General features: G+C 51.3%; 1 protein-coding gene across 3 annotated transcripts in view; it reads left to right on the top strand.

Moving 5' to 3' along the window:
• Positions 1–10,982: 10,982 nt before the first annotated feature.
• LARGE1 (LARGE xylosyl- and glucuronyltransferase 1) overlaps positions 10,983–14,524 on the top strand; it is a 425,273-nt gene continuing 421,731 nt past the window's right edge. For 2 of the 3 annotated variants that reach the window (XM_081082859.1, XM_081082860.1), the window contains exon 1: positions 11,345–11,438. The gene's annotated coding sequence lies outside the window, so the exon portion shown is untranslated. Of the gene's footprint in view, positions 11,439–14,524 lie in introns of all 3 variants that reach the window. The other variant, XM_081082858.1, reaches the window with a different exon arrangement.

Genomic DNA, 14,524 nt, shown 5'->3' with positions numbered 1-14,524 from the left:
TAGAGGCCTGGTGCACAAAATTTGTACACTGGAAGTGGAGTCCCTCAGCCCGGCCTGCACCCTGTCACGATCCAGGACCCCTCAGGGGATGTCCACCTGCTGGCTTAGGCCCAATCTCCTGGGCCAGCAGTCAGACATCCCTCTCACAGTCTGGGGCTCTCACAGTCTGGGACCCCTCGCTCCTTACCACCCACCTGCAGCTAAGGCGGGAGAGGCTCCCGCCACCACCACTGTGCTCGCCAGCCACGAGCTCTGCTTCTGGCTGAGCAGCACTCCCCCTATGAGAGCGCACTGACCACCAGGGGGCAGCTCCTGCGTTTAGCATCTGCCTCCCGGTGGTCAGTGGGTGTCATAGCAACCAGTTGTTACGCCCGTTGTTCTGCCGTTCTGTTGATTTGCATCTGAGAGTGTTATTATATAGGATTTGTGTTTGTTTCATGTTTATCTCTCCAATTAGATTATACCCTCCATGGGAGAAAGAACAGGTCTGTTCTATTCGCTTTTGGCATCAGGCTAGCAGAGGAAGCCTTCAAACAATCCCCATTGAGCTCCGTCAGTGTGGTTCAGTGGTTGAGCTTTGACCCGTGAACCAGGAGGTCACCTATTCGATTCCCAGTCAGGGCATATGCCTGGGTTGTGGACTTGATCCCCAGGAGTGGGTGTGCATGAGGCAGCCGATTGATGTTTCTCTCTCATCGATGTTTCTAACTCTCTATCCCTCTCCCTTCGTCTCTCTAAAATCAATAAAGATATATTTTTTAAAAAATCCTGGTTGAAAGTGTGAATGTTAAAACAAACCCCAATGTCTCCATTAGAGACATTTCCCACCACTTTCGGCATGTACTCTATCTATGTTGGGCAGCAAAGGGTTAACCCAATACCAAGTTAGTCTCAATGGGAGGGTGAATCCAGTGCAACAACCTGGTCCTGCTAATCTGACCACCGACTATGTCGTCTTAATGCGCGGTTGGAGTGGACGATTGTTCCCAAGGGAAGGAGCAGTGCCTGGATGGCCCCCTCTCATGGACCCCCAGCCTGCCTCCCTTGGGAAGCGGGAGTATACCCTTTTCATTGAAATTACAGCACTGAGTGAGTCCTTCAGCGGTGGTATCACACACAAAGGCCTCATAACCAGGCACAAGAACGTCATAAGCTGTGACCCTCTCCCTCATGGGCACGAAGTAGCTGGTTGATCGCACACTGCCTTTCGCTACTTCTTACAACATTAACACACGGAAAAGTGGGCCTGTTGATTGAGTTGTTATTTCTACCAACTACACGGCTGCTGGTGGGGATGGAGACGCTCACAATCACGGGCCACCTTTATTAAGCCAAAGGAAGCAGCAAAAGCTTGAAACTCATAGGCAGACTTTTTGGGGGGAGGGGCGGGGGGTGCGTGTGTAAGAATGAGTCTTTATTACAGGCTAAGTGGCCATGGCTAACAAGGAGCCATCAGACAAAACAGTTCTTCACAACAGTCCCATACAGGCAGCCGCACCCTGGCTGGTTAACAAATACATCTTTCCCACAAAGCCGCAGCCGCCTCTGTACCGACCGTTGTTATCTGAGCAGCCGCCTGCTGCCTCTGGACCCACTGCCTCACACAGCAGCAGCACCTGTGCTCTCTCACCTCCGCGACAGACTTTCCAATGGAACTGCCACCACCTTCCTCCTGGAGAAACTCTAGGCCTCCACTAGCCGGAGTCTGAAAGGTGTAGTCCTCGCAGGTAAAGTGCCATATGGAAGCACAGGGAGAGGAAGACCTGGAATTGTAGCTTTTACACACTCCTCTGGTTCAGCGTATCAGAGAGCCACGTGTCAGGAAAAGAAAAGATTCATTCTCAACCCAGCGAGCCACACACGATGCAAGTTGGCCACGGAAGGGACACTGGGCCGGAGCTATTTGTGCGTATCAATCTCTGTCCAATTCTATGGATCTGGAAAATGGTGCGAAGCGACCGCTGTGAGGACTGAGCTAAGGGAAACCCATCACAATGTACTGGTAAACGCTGAGTGCAGATGGATTTGCTCCTATTTGAGGATGAGTGAGCCAGAAACAACCACCATATGAAGCCAGTGAAAAACACTGCCCAACAAGGGAAAGGGAAGAACATCCTAAAGACGTAAGGAGGGAGGCGTTCTCTCCAAATGACTTACTATGGGAAATCAAGTCATACTTTAGAATCTGCTTGACATCAATAAAACTGGAGCAGAAAGGCTAAGATGTCAAGACAAAGAAAATGAAATTAAAAGGGAGACAGGTGACATAAATAAGAATTGTAAGGAGAACAAAAAGTGAAATAGAAATAGAAATTTACACCCAATGAAGCAGTGAAGAGCAGAACTGAACATATGGGAATGATGTGGATAAGGGTTAGGTAGTAATCAGGGTAGTCTTCTCAGACGGTACATGTAAATGTTAGGGGTTAAGGCAATGGGGTGGTGAATGACATCTACAGTAGATGGTACACATGGACAGTGGAGGGCGCGAACCTGCATCTCTATCCACTCCCTCCCCGGCCATCAGCCAAGGTTTGAACAGCCTTTAAAAAGCTCCTGCAGCTTTGTCCTGGCAGCTCAGAGAGGTACCTCCAAATTCATCTCCAAGTCTGTTATGATCCCCATAATGTGTTCTAGTGCTCACATTTTACAGAGGCAATATCGCGTAGCGGCTAAGGGCACAGACTCTAGAAATACACTTCCTGTTTGGGATCCAGTCCTGTTACTAGCAGTGTGGTTTTTGGTAAGTTATCTGATGTCTTTATTTTATTTCATTTTTTATCCTTACCCAAGGATGTTTGATTGGTTTTAGAGAGACAAAGGAAAGAGAGAGAGAGAGAGAGAGAGAGAGAGAGAGAGAGAAACATGGATGAATTTCCACCCATACATGCCCAGACCAGGAATCGAGCCTGCAACCTTTTGGTACATGGGATGATGCTCCAACCAACTGAGCCACCTGTGCAGGGCAACTTGTTTTATTTTATTTTATTTTATTTTATTATTTATTTATTTTTTAAAATATATTTTATTGATTTTTTACAGAGAGGAAGGGAGAGAGAGAGTTAGAAACATCGATGAGAGAGAAACATCGATCAGCCGCCTTTTGCACATCTCCTACTGGGGATGTGCCCGCAACCCAGGTACATGCCCTTGACCGGAATCGAACCTGGGACCTTTCAGTCCACAGGCCGACGCTCTATCCACTGAGCCAAACCGGTTTCGGCAATTTTAAAATTACTGAGCTATACTTGACATCTAACATTAGATGAGTTTCAGGTATACACATAATGATTGGATATTGTGAAATTGATCAGCATAATAAGCCTAATAAATCCATCACCTCAGAGAATCACAACATATGACTTCTTTATGTCCTAGTTATCACATCTGTAAACTGGCCGTGATGTAATAGTAACTGCCTCATAGGGTTTCATCTGGCTAAATGAGCTCATGCGTGAAAGTGTTCTTACAGTGCCTAGCAGATTGCAAAGCCATGGAAAATCATTATTCAAATTTTTGTGTGTGTTGTCACTTTTATTTTTCCTTTCAACTCAAACCCAATCAATACTTCAGGATTTCTACTTCCTGTGAGGCTTTCAACAGAAGCCCTGGACTCATTTTGAGAGTCCCCGCAGAAAACCTGTCCTTTCCTCTTGGATACTCCCAACCCCAGCCCGGGGCTGGCATCCTAGATCTGCACAAAGGGGAGTCAAGCTAGCATTATAGATATTTTTGGAAAGGAACTGGAATAAATAAGACAGAAGTAAAACATAAATTAGGAAAGCATATGCTGAGATTTACTTTGTGGAGGCTATTTGATTGCCATGTAGGAATGAAAACAGGCTTAAAGATAGCCACGTGGGTTTTTGCTGATGAGAAATAAAGTTCTGAGCTAAGGCAGTAACTATTGGAATGAAGCAGAGAGAATTGCTCTGGAGGATATTTTGAGGGTCAGATAAACAGGGATTGGTGACTGAGGAAAACCAGTGGATGAAGTTGGTGGCAAGTTAAGAATTCAATCTATCACCTTATAATGCTCCCCCCGTCTCCTTCATCCACTGGCTGTCAGTCAACAAAAGAACAAGAACTGTCTTTATTTATTTTTTTAAATTGAATTTAGAAAGAGAAGAAGGGAGATGGAGAGAGAGAAACATCCATTGGCTGCCTCTGACATGCTCCATACTGGTGATTAAGCCTGCAACCCAGGCATGTGCCCTGACCAGGAATGGAACAGGTAACCTCTTGTTGCTTGGGACAACACCCAACCAATAAGTCACACCAGCCAGGGCAGAACTGTCTTTATTTTTAGTAAAACTCTCAAGGGTAAACTGACACATAGTAGGGATTCAGATACTCTTTATCAAGTAACTCTAGACCCAAATTAGCTTTCTAGTCCTTAAATAAATGTGTCACCTTAACCAATCACACCTTCTGTTTATATCTTTCTTGTTTCTCAAAGCTTGAATCCCCTTCTCTTTACATATGGCCAGATCTTGCCAAATCGTCAAAGTCCAACACGAAGCTCTTGCTTTTAGAAGTCTTTCAAAGACTAGATGGACCATGGGAAACACTCTCCGCCAGATTCATGCTTGTTCTTACTGCATCTTTCAAGAATACTCAAGGACAACTCTTCATAGTTATCTAATTTTTGCAGCCATTTAACTCCTCCAAGTAAATGCTTTGTGTCCTAAATTGGGTGTGGAGATTCTCAAGTATAGAAACCACAGATACATTTCTTTCACTCCACCCTCCCCAAAACTTCCATCCCATAGGCTATACTAGTATAGCACAGTAGTTATGTATGAATGGTAGCTATCCAATGGACCATGGGCCACATGATTCTAAACACTCAGGTTACATTTTTTATCTTCTCAAGCATAAATTTAAAAAATACATATTGTTTAAGATGATCAATTTCTGGCTTTCTAGCAGGACTGGGTAAAACACAGAAACAGCCCGTCCGTGGCTTCTAGGCATGCCATAATCTCCCATTGGAGAGGATACCAGTTTGAAGCTTGGGTTTGGGAATTTAACTGGGACACAGTGATTTGCCCCCTCCACACAGAGGTCACCAACCCAAATCCCCACATTCTGTGACCACAGCACACTTAAGTTCAGACACACAGAAATACAAGCCTAAGGTCCAATTGCCCTGGTGGAGAAAGGAGCTGTTACAGGAAGCTGAGTTACCAACAGTTCTCCTGTTGGAATGTAGATCAGCAAAGGTCAAAATAAAGGTTCTGGAGGTAGGCTCCAGCTCCTATGGTAGAAATACTGGCAGAAACTATAGGGTTAAAGAACCAACCAAGCATACGGGGTGTCTCAGGACTTGATTTCAGGACTCTGATGATTTTAACAGTGCTGAATATCACCCCTGTCCCCCGCCCCCCAATTTTGTCTTGAGGTGCTTGTGGTCCACTAATCTTGAGGTCCCCTGTTCTTCATGGGGTCCAGGACCCCATGCTCTGTTGTTTAAATTGACCTCTTTGGCACTGATTTTTCCTTCTGTCTTCAGAAGGCCTTGGGTCCCCAGGTAAGCATTTTATCACAGCTGATCAGAGAGCTAGCTATCTGACAAGGTTGTACTCTGATGGACTTGCACAATGAGTGAGTGAATAAACCCTCTCTCCTAAGGACAAAGGGATTCTCCATCTTCAGCCAAATTTGCTCTAATTAGCTGGCGCTGAGGTTTGCAGTGGTAAGTCTTCTGAAGGCTAATAATGCTATTTTGAGGAACACCTGTATCTTGCCTGCTTACTGAATATGACAATGGAAACATAAACCACTTCTCATTCCACTAAGAAAGACTTTATCCCCATCCCTTCTCTCATGTCTGAATCTAGACTCGCTTTGTTTTTAGTTAAATTACGCTCAAAGCGCACTTCTATTAGCGTTAATTTGGTAGCATTTGCAATGTTCTCTAATTCTCCAGCTAGCAAGCAGCTTCTTCCCGCTAAGCCCTGATGGCGGCTTTTTGTTTTGCTCAGGAATGTCTTGATTATTGGCCTGAATGACAGAGGACTGTTTCAGTCTTGAATTTCCACTCGAAATGTGTCTGCACGGCCCATGTTTTGCAGATATTCCTCCAGCATTGGTTGAAGGATAATTAGGCTTCTATCTGTGTAACCTGAGAGCTTTTTGATTCTTGACCCTCATATAAAGGACATTTTAACCTTATTTATGGGTAAAATGTGGGAGAGATAAGTGACTGCAAAGGATTTGGAAGCCCTGGAACTTTGATTGCTAGATATTAAAGTCTACAAAATGTGTTGGGCAGCTTGATATGTGCTCAGGCCTGATATTCAGATGTTTTGACAAATGTAACATTATTTATTAAAATACTAGAGGCTCAGTGCACAAAATGTGTGCGGGGGGGGGGGTGGTCCCTCAGCTGGGCCTGCACCCTCTCGAAGGCTGGGACCCCTTGCTCCTTACCACCCACCTGCTCACTGCTCCTTACAGCTGCCATGGAGGTGGGAGAGGCTCCTGCCACCGCAGCTGTGCTCGCCAGCCGTGAGCCCAGCTTGTGGCTGAGCCGCACGCCCCCCGTGGGAGTGCACTGACCACCAGGGGGCAGCTCCTGCATTGAGCATCTGCTCCTTGGTAGTCAGTGTGCAGCATAGCGACCAGTGGTTCTGGCTGTTCTGCTCTAATAGTCGCTTAGGCTTTTATTATATAGATTGAAGTCCTTCATACTGGCTGGTTAAGTATCCCCTGCACTAAGCTCCCCTGCCCCCACCACTACTCCAGCTACACCTGCCACCCCCCAGGAACCACCCTGTCCTCACACCGCCATTTCACCAGAACGCAGCACTAAAGAATTTAATACCTGGCCTACCAGCTGTGCTAGTGTCCCACGGCTGGCTTGAATTCCCATAACGTAGTTGGTGGGTGCCCTGCTGTATAGGTTGCTATATATTTTTCATATCATCGCGAAAGGTTCATCTTGCTACCCAGGACTTGAAGAATGTTCAAAACATCCAGGAAAAAAAAAAGCCCTAGAATCTTAGAAAGAGCCCGGCCAACATGGCTCAGTGGTTGAGCATCGACCTATGAACCAGGAGTTCAGGGTTCGATTCCTGGTCAGGGCACATGCCCGGGTTGTGGGCTCAATCCCCAGTGGGGGGTGTGCAAGGGGCAGCTGATCAAGTAGTCTTCCTCTCCCTTCCTCTCTCTGAAGTCAATAAAAACATATTTTAAAAAAATCTTAGAAAGAGGCTCTATCTGTAATAGTGAAAATACTTGGATTGACTTTAAGATGGTAAAAGTATCAGGCCACCTTCATCTCAATGAGTGCAGTATTCCTTTTTTGTTGTGCGTGTTTTTTTTTTTTTTGTATTTTTTCAGAGACAAGAAAAGAAATGGGAAACTACATTCTTGACTCATGAGTCATGAGTCAAAAATGGGACTCTGTTCTTTTTCAAACCGCAAAGCCCGACTTGCCTCCAAACTTTGCACCACACTCTTAACTGTCTTTAGATTCCAGTTCCATGAGGTGCACGGAAAATGAGACCGAAAAGCGAGGTGAGCACGTTTTTTCGGGCTCCCTCTTTGAGATGCCTTTAGGGCCCCCTAGTGGCTACTTTAAGACAGGTTTCTTAGACTAGTCTCCTTGACCCGGATTAAAGAGACCTTTCTGAATCTGTCCTGTGACAGGTACAGTAACTGTGTAGAGATAAATAGAGAACAGTTCGCTGAGAGGGCTCAGTATTTTTTCACTTCTCGGTTCTTAGCAAAAGCAATTCAGGTTCTTTAGAAGTAACAGATATATCACCTCACATATTTTATTCTGCATCCCTCATACTATATTATGTCACAGCTTAAATCCTTTCTAAGACATTTATACCCTGGTTTGTGTCAAAGGGCTCTAATTCATAGGCAAGTACATCCTACATGAGGTTTGGTGGGACAAATGAATTCTTTAAGTGCGGGGCATGGGTGGGGCTTGACATATTAACATTGCAACATTCCTCTCACTTAGAACATTAGATTTTTCCAATGACTATAATACTGCAACACTGAATTGATAGAAAAAAAGCTTTTACAAATTTAAGGTGCTTATTAACTGGTACAAGTAATTTTCGTGAAATGCTCAAATAATGAAATAAATGTTTTGACGTACTTTACTGACCAGAATGAATATTGCTCACTCCTCCACGATGCCTCTATTTTTCTTTCTAAAATCCGGTCCAGAGATGCACTACACTTAGTTAAAACGGGGATATCTCTTTTTCCATATGCTTATCTTTTAGTTTCTGATGTTATTGCATTCTCTCTCTTTGCTTGTAAATTTCAGGTCTCCCTCTTCTTCCTCAGTCACCTTACCCTTATTCATGTGCTAATATATTGTAATAATGCCATTTGCACCATTAATGAAGTGTCTAGCAAAGCAATGAATAAAAAGAAAGCCCCAATTCCTGCTTTAACTTTACCCTGTTCTGAGGCCGGGGGCTGGAATAGGGGAGGAGGAAGTGAGTAGGCAGGCAGGGGCAGTCCATCTGCAAAAAAAATAAAAATAAAAATGACCGCCTTGTTTTCAGCGCGTCCCAGAGCCCGGCTGCACGTCAGAGGAAGCAGCGTTCCGGCTAAAAGGCTTGGCATTAAACTTTGACACTCTAATGGTCTCTCGGATATTAGATAATATTTTATCGTATAATGTTCTTCTTCGACACGGTAATGGCATCAGAACCAGATACCATCTCCTTTCCCTGCAAACGTGCAGGGTGAGACTTATTCCCGCAGAGATAAGAGAGCAGGACCCCAGCTTCGCAGTTAACTTATCCCAGAGCTTCAAAGCAAACGTGTGTGTCTGTGTTTTATTTTTTTTTTTTTTACTTCTTCGCCGGAGACGCTGCTGTGCAACCGCAACCTTCTTTTCGCAGTCTCCTCGGCTCGTCGGCCGCTGAGATTAGGTAAACTGCGCCCCAGAGCTGGGGGACAGCGGGGGGCTGCTGGTGGAAAGGGGCGGGGGTCGTTGCCTGCAGAGCTGGAGGGAAGGAAGGGGACCGGGGAAGGGTCCCGGCTGGGTCCAGCTAAGGGCTGGGTCCAGGTAGCTAGGAGCAAGGTCCGGAGCGAGCCAAGCGGCCGAACCTCCGAAGCCCTAGGTCTCTCCGCCTGACCTCTGGGGCCTGGGGTCCGCGCGGCAGCCCCAGCGGGGCGCCCTTTTCTTACGCACCCCTCCCCCTCCCCACCCTGGCACTTTATCTCAGCTTTTGCTTCCTTCCCCTGCCCCTTTCCTAAAACTGGGGTGGGTTCCTCTGAGTCCCAGGGCTAAGAGAGGGGTGCATGGAGGGAGGCGAGGCTGAGACCCGGCGGGCCCCGCCCGGCTGGGGAGAGGTGGGGACCCCGGGGGTAGGGGTCCCCCAGAAGCCTTGGGACCGAGCAGAGGAAAAACACGGGAGCTGGATCGCACGCCGGAGCTCCGGTCTCCCGGGCGGAGTTGTCCATCCCTCCGCGTCCCCTTTCGGAACCCTGCCTCTCTGCTTTCTCTTCCTCGGGGTTTTCTCTCCAGGCCTCCCCCACCCTCATGCCCCCGCCCCTTCGCCCAGCCAATGGCACCCACTCCTTCCATGGCCCGAAAGGACTCTCGGCGCCCTACTCTCGGCTTTCGGAATGGGAGACTGGCAGTTGATTCAGCGGGATGTTACGCGCGGGGCTCTCATGCCGGGAGGGAAAGAGCTGGAATAAAATCTAAATGGGGAGGGGGTGCGCCGCGCGCGCATGGGGGTACGTGAATGGGGGGCGGAGAGCGGCAAAGAAGTGCAGTTTCCCCGAAAGAATAGGGAACCTTGGACCGGATTCTTGGATACCGAGTCCAAAATGACGCTGTCAAAGCCCTTCAACGTGGCTCCCCGCAGTCTCAGGCTGCCCCATACAAGAGAAGGGGAGACCCGAGTGGAAGGCAGAGGCGGGGAAACTTCCTACTTCTCAGGACCGCCGTTTTGTACCAGGGAGCGCGGACAGACAGCACGGCCCTTCGAGCCCGCTAGCGTCTCTACGGCGGCAGCTGCGGACCCGCCCCGCTCCCCTTCCCCCTCGATCCGCGAGGCTCGCCAAGCCCGGAGCGGCCCCAAGTGGCCCGGAGCAGTCGGGCTGGGGGAAGAAGGAAGGGGAGCTCCTGGCTGGCACCCTTTTCTCTTAACCCGGGCCGGGATCCCGGATCCGGGTGTTGCTTGCGTCTGCTGGTGAGCAGGCTGAAGAACTAGGGGGCGGAGCCTCGGCGGGGGGCGGAGCCTCGGCGGGGGCGGCCTCTCCGTTCGCGCGGCTGCGGCACCTGCCATTGGCCAGCCGCGCCGTCACGGGGTGGGGGCGGGACGGAGGCGGGCGCAGACCCCGCCCCCGCTCGGAGCGCGGCCCAGGTTCGCGGTCCCCCCCCCAGCTGCACAGACATGACACAGACACACAGTCACTGCAGCTGCTGAGCGAGCCCAGCGCTCTGGGCACGCGGCGGAGCCAGCCCGGAGCCCGGACCCCAGCGCCCGCCCGCCCGCCCCGCCAGCACCCGCGCGGCGGCCCCGCCTGGCCCGAGCGCGGAAGGCGGGGATCGCGCGCCGGCTCCGGCTAGTGGCGCCCGGCTGCCGGAGGCGGCTGCAGCGGCCGCCCAGCTTCGAGCGCCGGGCGCTCCGAGAAGCCGGCGCGTCTCGGAAACGGCGGCGGCCGAGGCCGGCGAGCGCTCCCGGCGGCAGCGCGGGGCCGCCTTCTTCGGTTCCCTGCACCCACCGCGCTGCGCCCCGCCTCCGCTCCGGTGACCTTCCCGGGGCGCCTCCCCCGGCCCCGCGCCCCCAGCCCCGCGCCCCAGGCCAGGGCGAGGCCCTCTCCAGCGCCTCCTTCCCGCGGAGCCGCGGGCGGGCGGCGCAGGCCCGGGGGGAGGGGGCGCCGCGGCCGTCTGCAGCACCCCCCCTACTCGCCGCCGCGCCCGGCCGACTGGACTGTCGCTGCCCCGCCGCCGCCGCCGCCGCGCGGGACCCCGGGCGCCTGAAGCTGGGGGCGCGGCTGCACTCGCCTCGCCCGGCCGGGAGTGAACAGGCCCTGCCCTGAAGGGGCGAAGCGGCTGGGAGCGCGGGAGGTGGAGCCAGCCCTGGCGGCCACCCCGCGTCTCAACCCAGCGCCCCCTCCCCGGACCCAGCCCGAGGCGCACCCAGGCCTCTGCCCGTGCGGGGCGCCCCCGGCTCGGAAGAGTCCCCGCGGCCGGGAGCAACTCCAGACAGCGGCGCCGGAGGCAGAGGAAGAAGGGAGAGTGCTTGGCTCGGGCGGCCCGGTCCCTGCCCGCAGCGTTCGGAGCCCGGGACCGCCCCGAAGGGTGCGCTCGGCACCGCCGTTCGGACCCGGGCAGCGCCTGCTGGAACCCCGACCCGGACCCCCTGCGCCTCCTAGGCGGCGCCGCCGCGCCACACAGCTCTTTCGCGGTCTCTCTCTGCCTGGCAGCGGGCACGGCCAAGGTAAGTGCCCGGGGTGCCAGAGAGCCGCCACGGGGCGCCCGGTGAGCGGCGCTGGACAAGTTCTCCGAACCTGTAGCTGGTACCCCTTGTACTGGCGCAGAGAGAGGGCGTGTGGTCACACCCTCCGCTGCCTGGGCCCAGAGCCCTGCGGAGGTTGCAAGTGCAAGTCCCAGACTCTTAGACTCTTGTCCCCAGTACCCGTCCCAGGGCCTGCCAGTCTTCTAGGCACACGGTCTGTTAACAGGGAGCCAGCAAGAAAATTCCCGTTAGCAACAGGAGGGGATGTGTCTGCACCCCTCACCCCTAACCCCCTGTGCTTTGGGGGGTGGGGGGGGGCCTTCTGTGTTTGGAGCGATCCCTCCTGGACGATCCCCACCTGCCTTTTCCTGAGGCTGGGAAGAACTTTTCGTTGTTCCTTGTTGCAGAGAGTGGAGGCGGATTTGGGGTGAGCAGCCACAGCTAGCGAGTCCCTCTATAGGACAGAGTGGTTGGGTGGCAGCGATGTCTGTGGAGAGGAAACCCAACCAGAGTGTCACCAGGCTGCTTGCGATGAGGATCAGTCTGTAGCGACCCAGGCAGTCTGGGGACTGTCACCGCTTCTGAAGGTGGAGTGCCTGGCTCCAAAGTTTGCATCCTTAAGTTATTTTCTTCATCGCCTTCTTACCTTCTTTTCACGCTCTCTTTAAGGAGCCTCAGTTCTGCGAAGCCTGTCTTGCCTGTTTGAAATTTGTTACACCGACGAGCTTCCCCCTGAAACAGTCTGATTGTAAATGGGTCACATCCGAGGAACAGATTGTCTCTCTGACATTGAGTCTACCCCCCCACCACTCCCCCCCCCCCATTCCCCCCAGTGACCCTGTTTAGTGGGGATGGATTTTTTTCTGTCCCTGAGCTGATGATGTACCTCAGTGGTCTGCTGAATTCCAAATCCGTGAATTTTGTCACTCGGTCCATTAAAATGATCTCCGGGGGGAGCAAAATAGCCGCTTACATTTTCTGTGAATGTCACAGGAAGTTTCACAGGGTCTTATGTAAGTGCCCCAAGAGAGAGCGCAGGCTCTGGCTTCCTTTATGGGGACTGGGGGGGGGGGGGCGGCGCAGGCAGGTGGGGCTTCCACCTCACCTACTGCTGATGCCGCTCTGTGACATGCTCTGTGACACGGTGGGAACCCAAAGCGCTTATTCACTGGTAGAGGCTGTCACCTCGGGTTAATGTTCCTCAGCTCTCCTGTCTTCCCACCTTGGGAGCCAGCTTTCATAGGCTTAAGGGTAAGGGCAGGTTCTAAATTAGGAAAGGGACAAGGGTTGGTTTTCTTGTCTGGTCTCGCACAGGTGGGTGACATGAATGAACGACTCACAGGCATGCGGAGCCCTCCACCCGGCTGTGAGGTTTCACACGTCGCTTAGTGTACCTTTATGCTTCGAGAGCACTTCACTTCAGTGAAAACTGCTTTGAGGAGAACACACCTTTCTCCAGCCTGGCCCTCTTCATTCCTTACCGGGAAGAAAGCGAACTGGGTTAGCGAGGCAAAAGCCGCCAAGATTGAGATCTTAGTGGGTGTTCAAGAGTGGCGGGGAAAGGACCCCCCCCCCCCCCCCCCCGCCCCCCAAGTAGGATAGAGAGGTTTTCGAAGATCGATCTCTCTCCAGCGGCGGAAATCATCACTAACAAAGTGTGGGCTGCCTTCATTAGTGGAGCAGGCCGGGTTGTGGGTTAACTTTTTGATATGAGAGGATGCAGATTCCTTTACCTTTTCAACCATAACTAGAAGGGCCTCCGCAATGAAATAAAAGGTTTTCGACTCACCATAGGTCCTGGGGACGGTGGCGGCGGAGGTTTGGTTCCGGGTTCCTGAGCTTGTGCTGTAAACTGGACGCAGCTTGAGGAGTGTCTCCCATCGGAAGCCACCTCCAGTGGCAGGACACTAGGGGGACCAGCTTTCTATTCCGCCACCAGGGAAGGAAACCCAAGGGCCCCCGTAGCAAAGAGCTGTGCTTTACCTGTAGGACTCGTGCAGCCAGTGTTTTGGTGCCCAGTGCATGCTTGCATTGATGAGTGGGTTCCCAGTGCTTGGAGATGGGCCTGCTCACATCGAAAGTGTCCTCTGAACAACTCAGAATAGGGGGACCTGCTAAGGGTTACTGTGTTGGGTGAGACTGTAAAACTTAAGATATCATCTGCAAGTATATGAGCGCTATACAATTAAAAATGTGTATTTTTATTGATTTCAGAGAGTAAAGGAGAGGAAGAGAGAGAGAGAGAAACATCAGTGATGAGAATCATTGATCGGCTGCCTCCTGCACACTCATCAAACTACCACTTCCTGGTTCATAGGTTGACGCTCAACCACTGAGTCACACTGGCCAGGCAGTGAGCACTATGCATTTTTGGGAGACAGACCCTCCTGCCAACTATATTCTTTGGGCCTTAGACCGTGCTGACTTGAAGTTCCCTAAGCGTTGGTAATCAAAAGTCTCCTTTTTGGATTTTGGACCGCACATCTCAGCAGGTTTCATAAAACCAGGTTTTCTCCGTTCTAGATGGTGTCCAGATTCGACCCCACTAAACATGCAGTTTCTCACTAGCATCCTCTTAGAAGTACGTTCCTTATATTTACAGCTGACCCTTGGACAACGGGGTTTGGATTCTGTGGGTGCCCCTATGCGCACATTTTTTTTTTCTCCAGGAAATACAATCGGCATTTCCTATCCCGATGAATTCCGGGGGTTCATCAAACCCTGATGGGAAACAGTATCTTCACATTCCCAACCACAGATTCCCCAACAGCGGATCAAAAATAACTGTTTCCCAGCTGCCATTGGTTGAATCTGCGGATGTGAGCCGCCCACTGTCCAGTCAAAAGTTATGTGTCGATTTTCCACCGTGTGTGGGTGGGTTTCGCTAAACCCGGCCTGGTTTCCAAGTGGCAGCTGTCTACAGATGTACCATGACATTCGATAATGCAGTTGCACTGCTAACAGTAGGAAGTGGTTAGTGTCCAGGTTTGCATGGTCAACAGTATTGCATCATTCATGTCTAGCGTTCCTCCTGCAGAACTGGAAGATAATTCTATTTTGCTGAAGAA

The sequence above is a fragment of the Myotis nattereri genome (genome assembly GCF_964212035.1).
Source record: "Myotis nattereri genome assembly, chromosome: 2".
NCBI classification, from domain to species: Eukaryota; Metazoa; Chordata; class Mammalia; order Chiroptera; family Vespertilionidae; genus Myotis; species Myotis nattereri.
The sequence above is the reverse complement of the archived record's forward strand: the minus strand, read 5'-3'. Positions and strand labels throughout refer to the sequence as shown.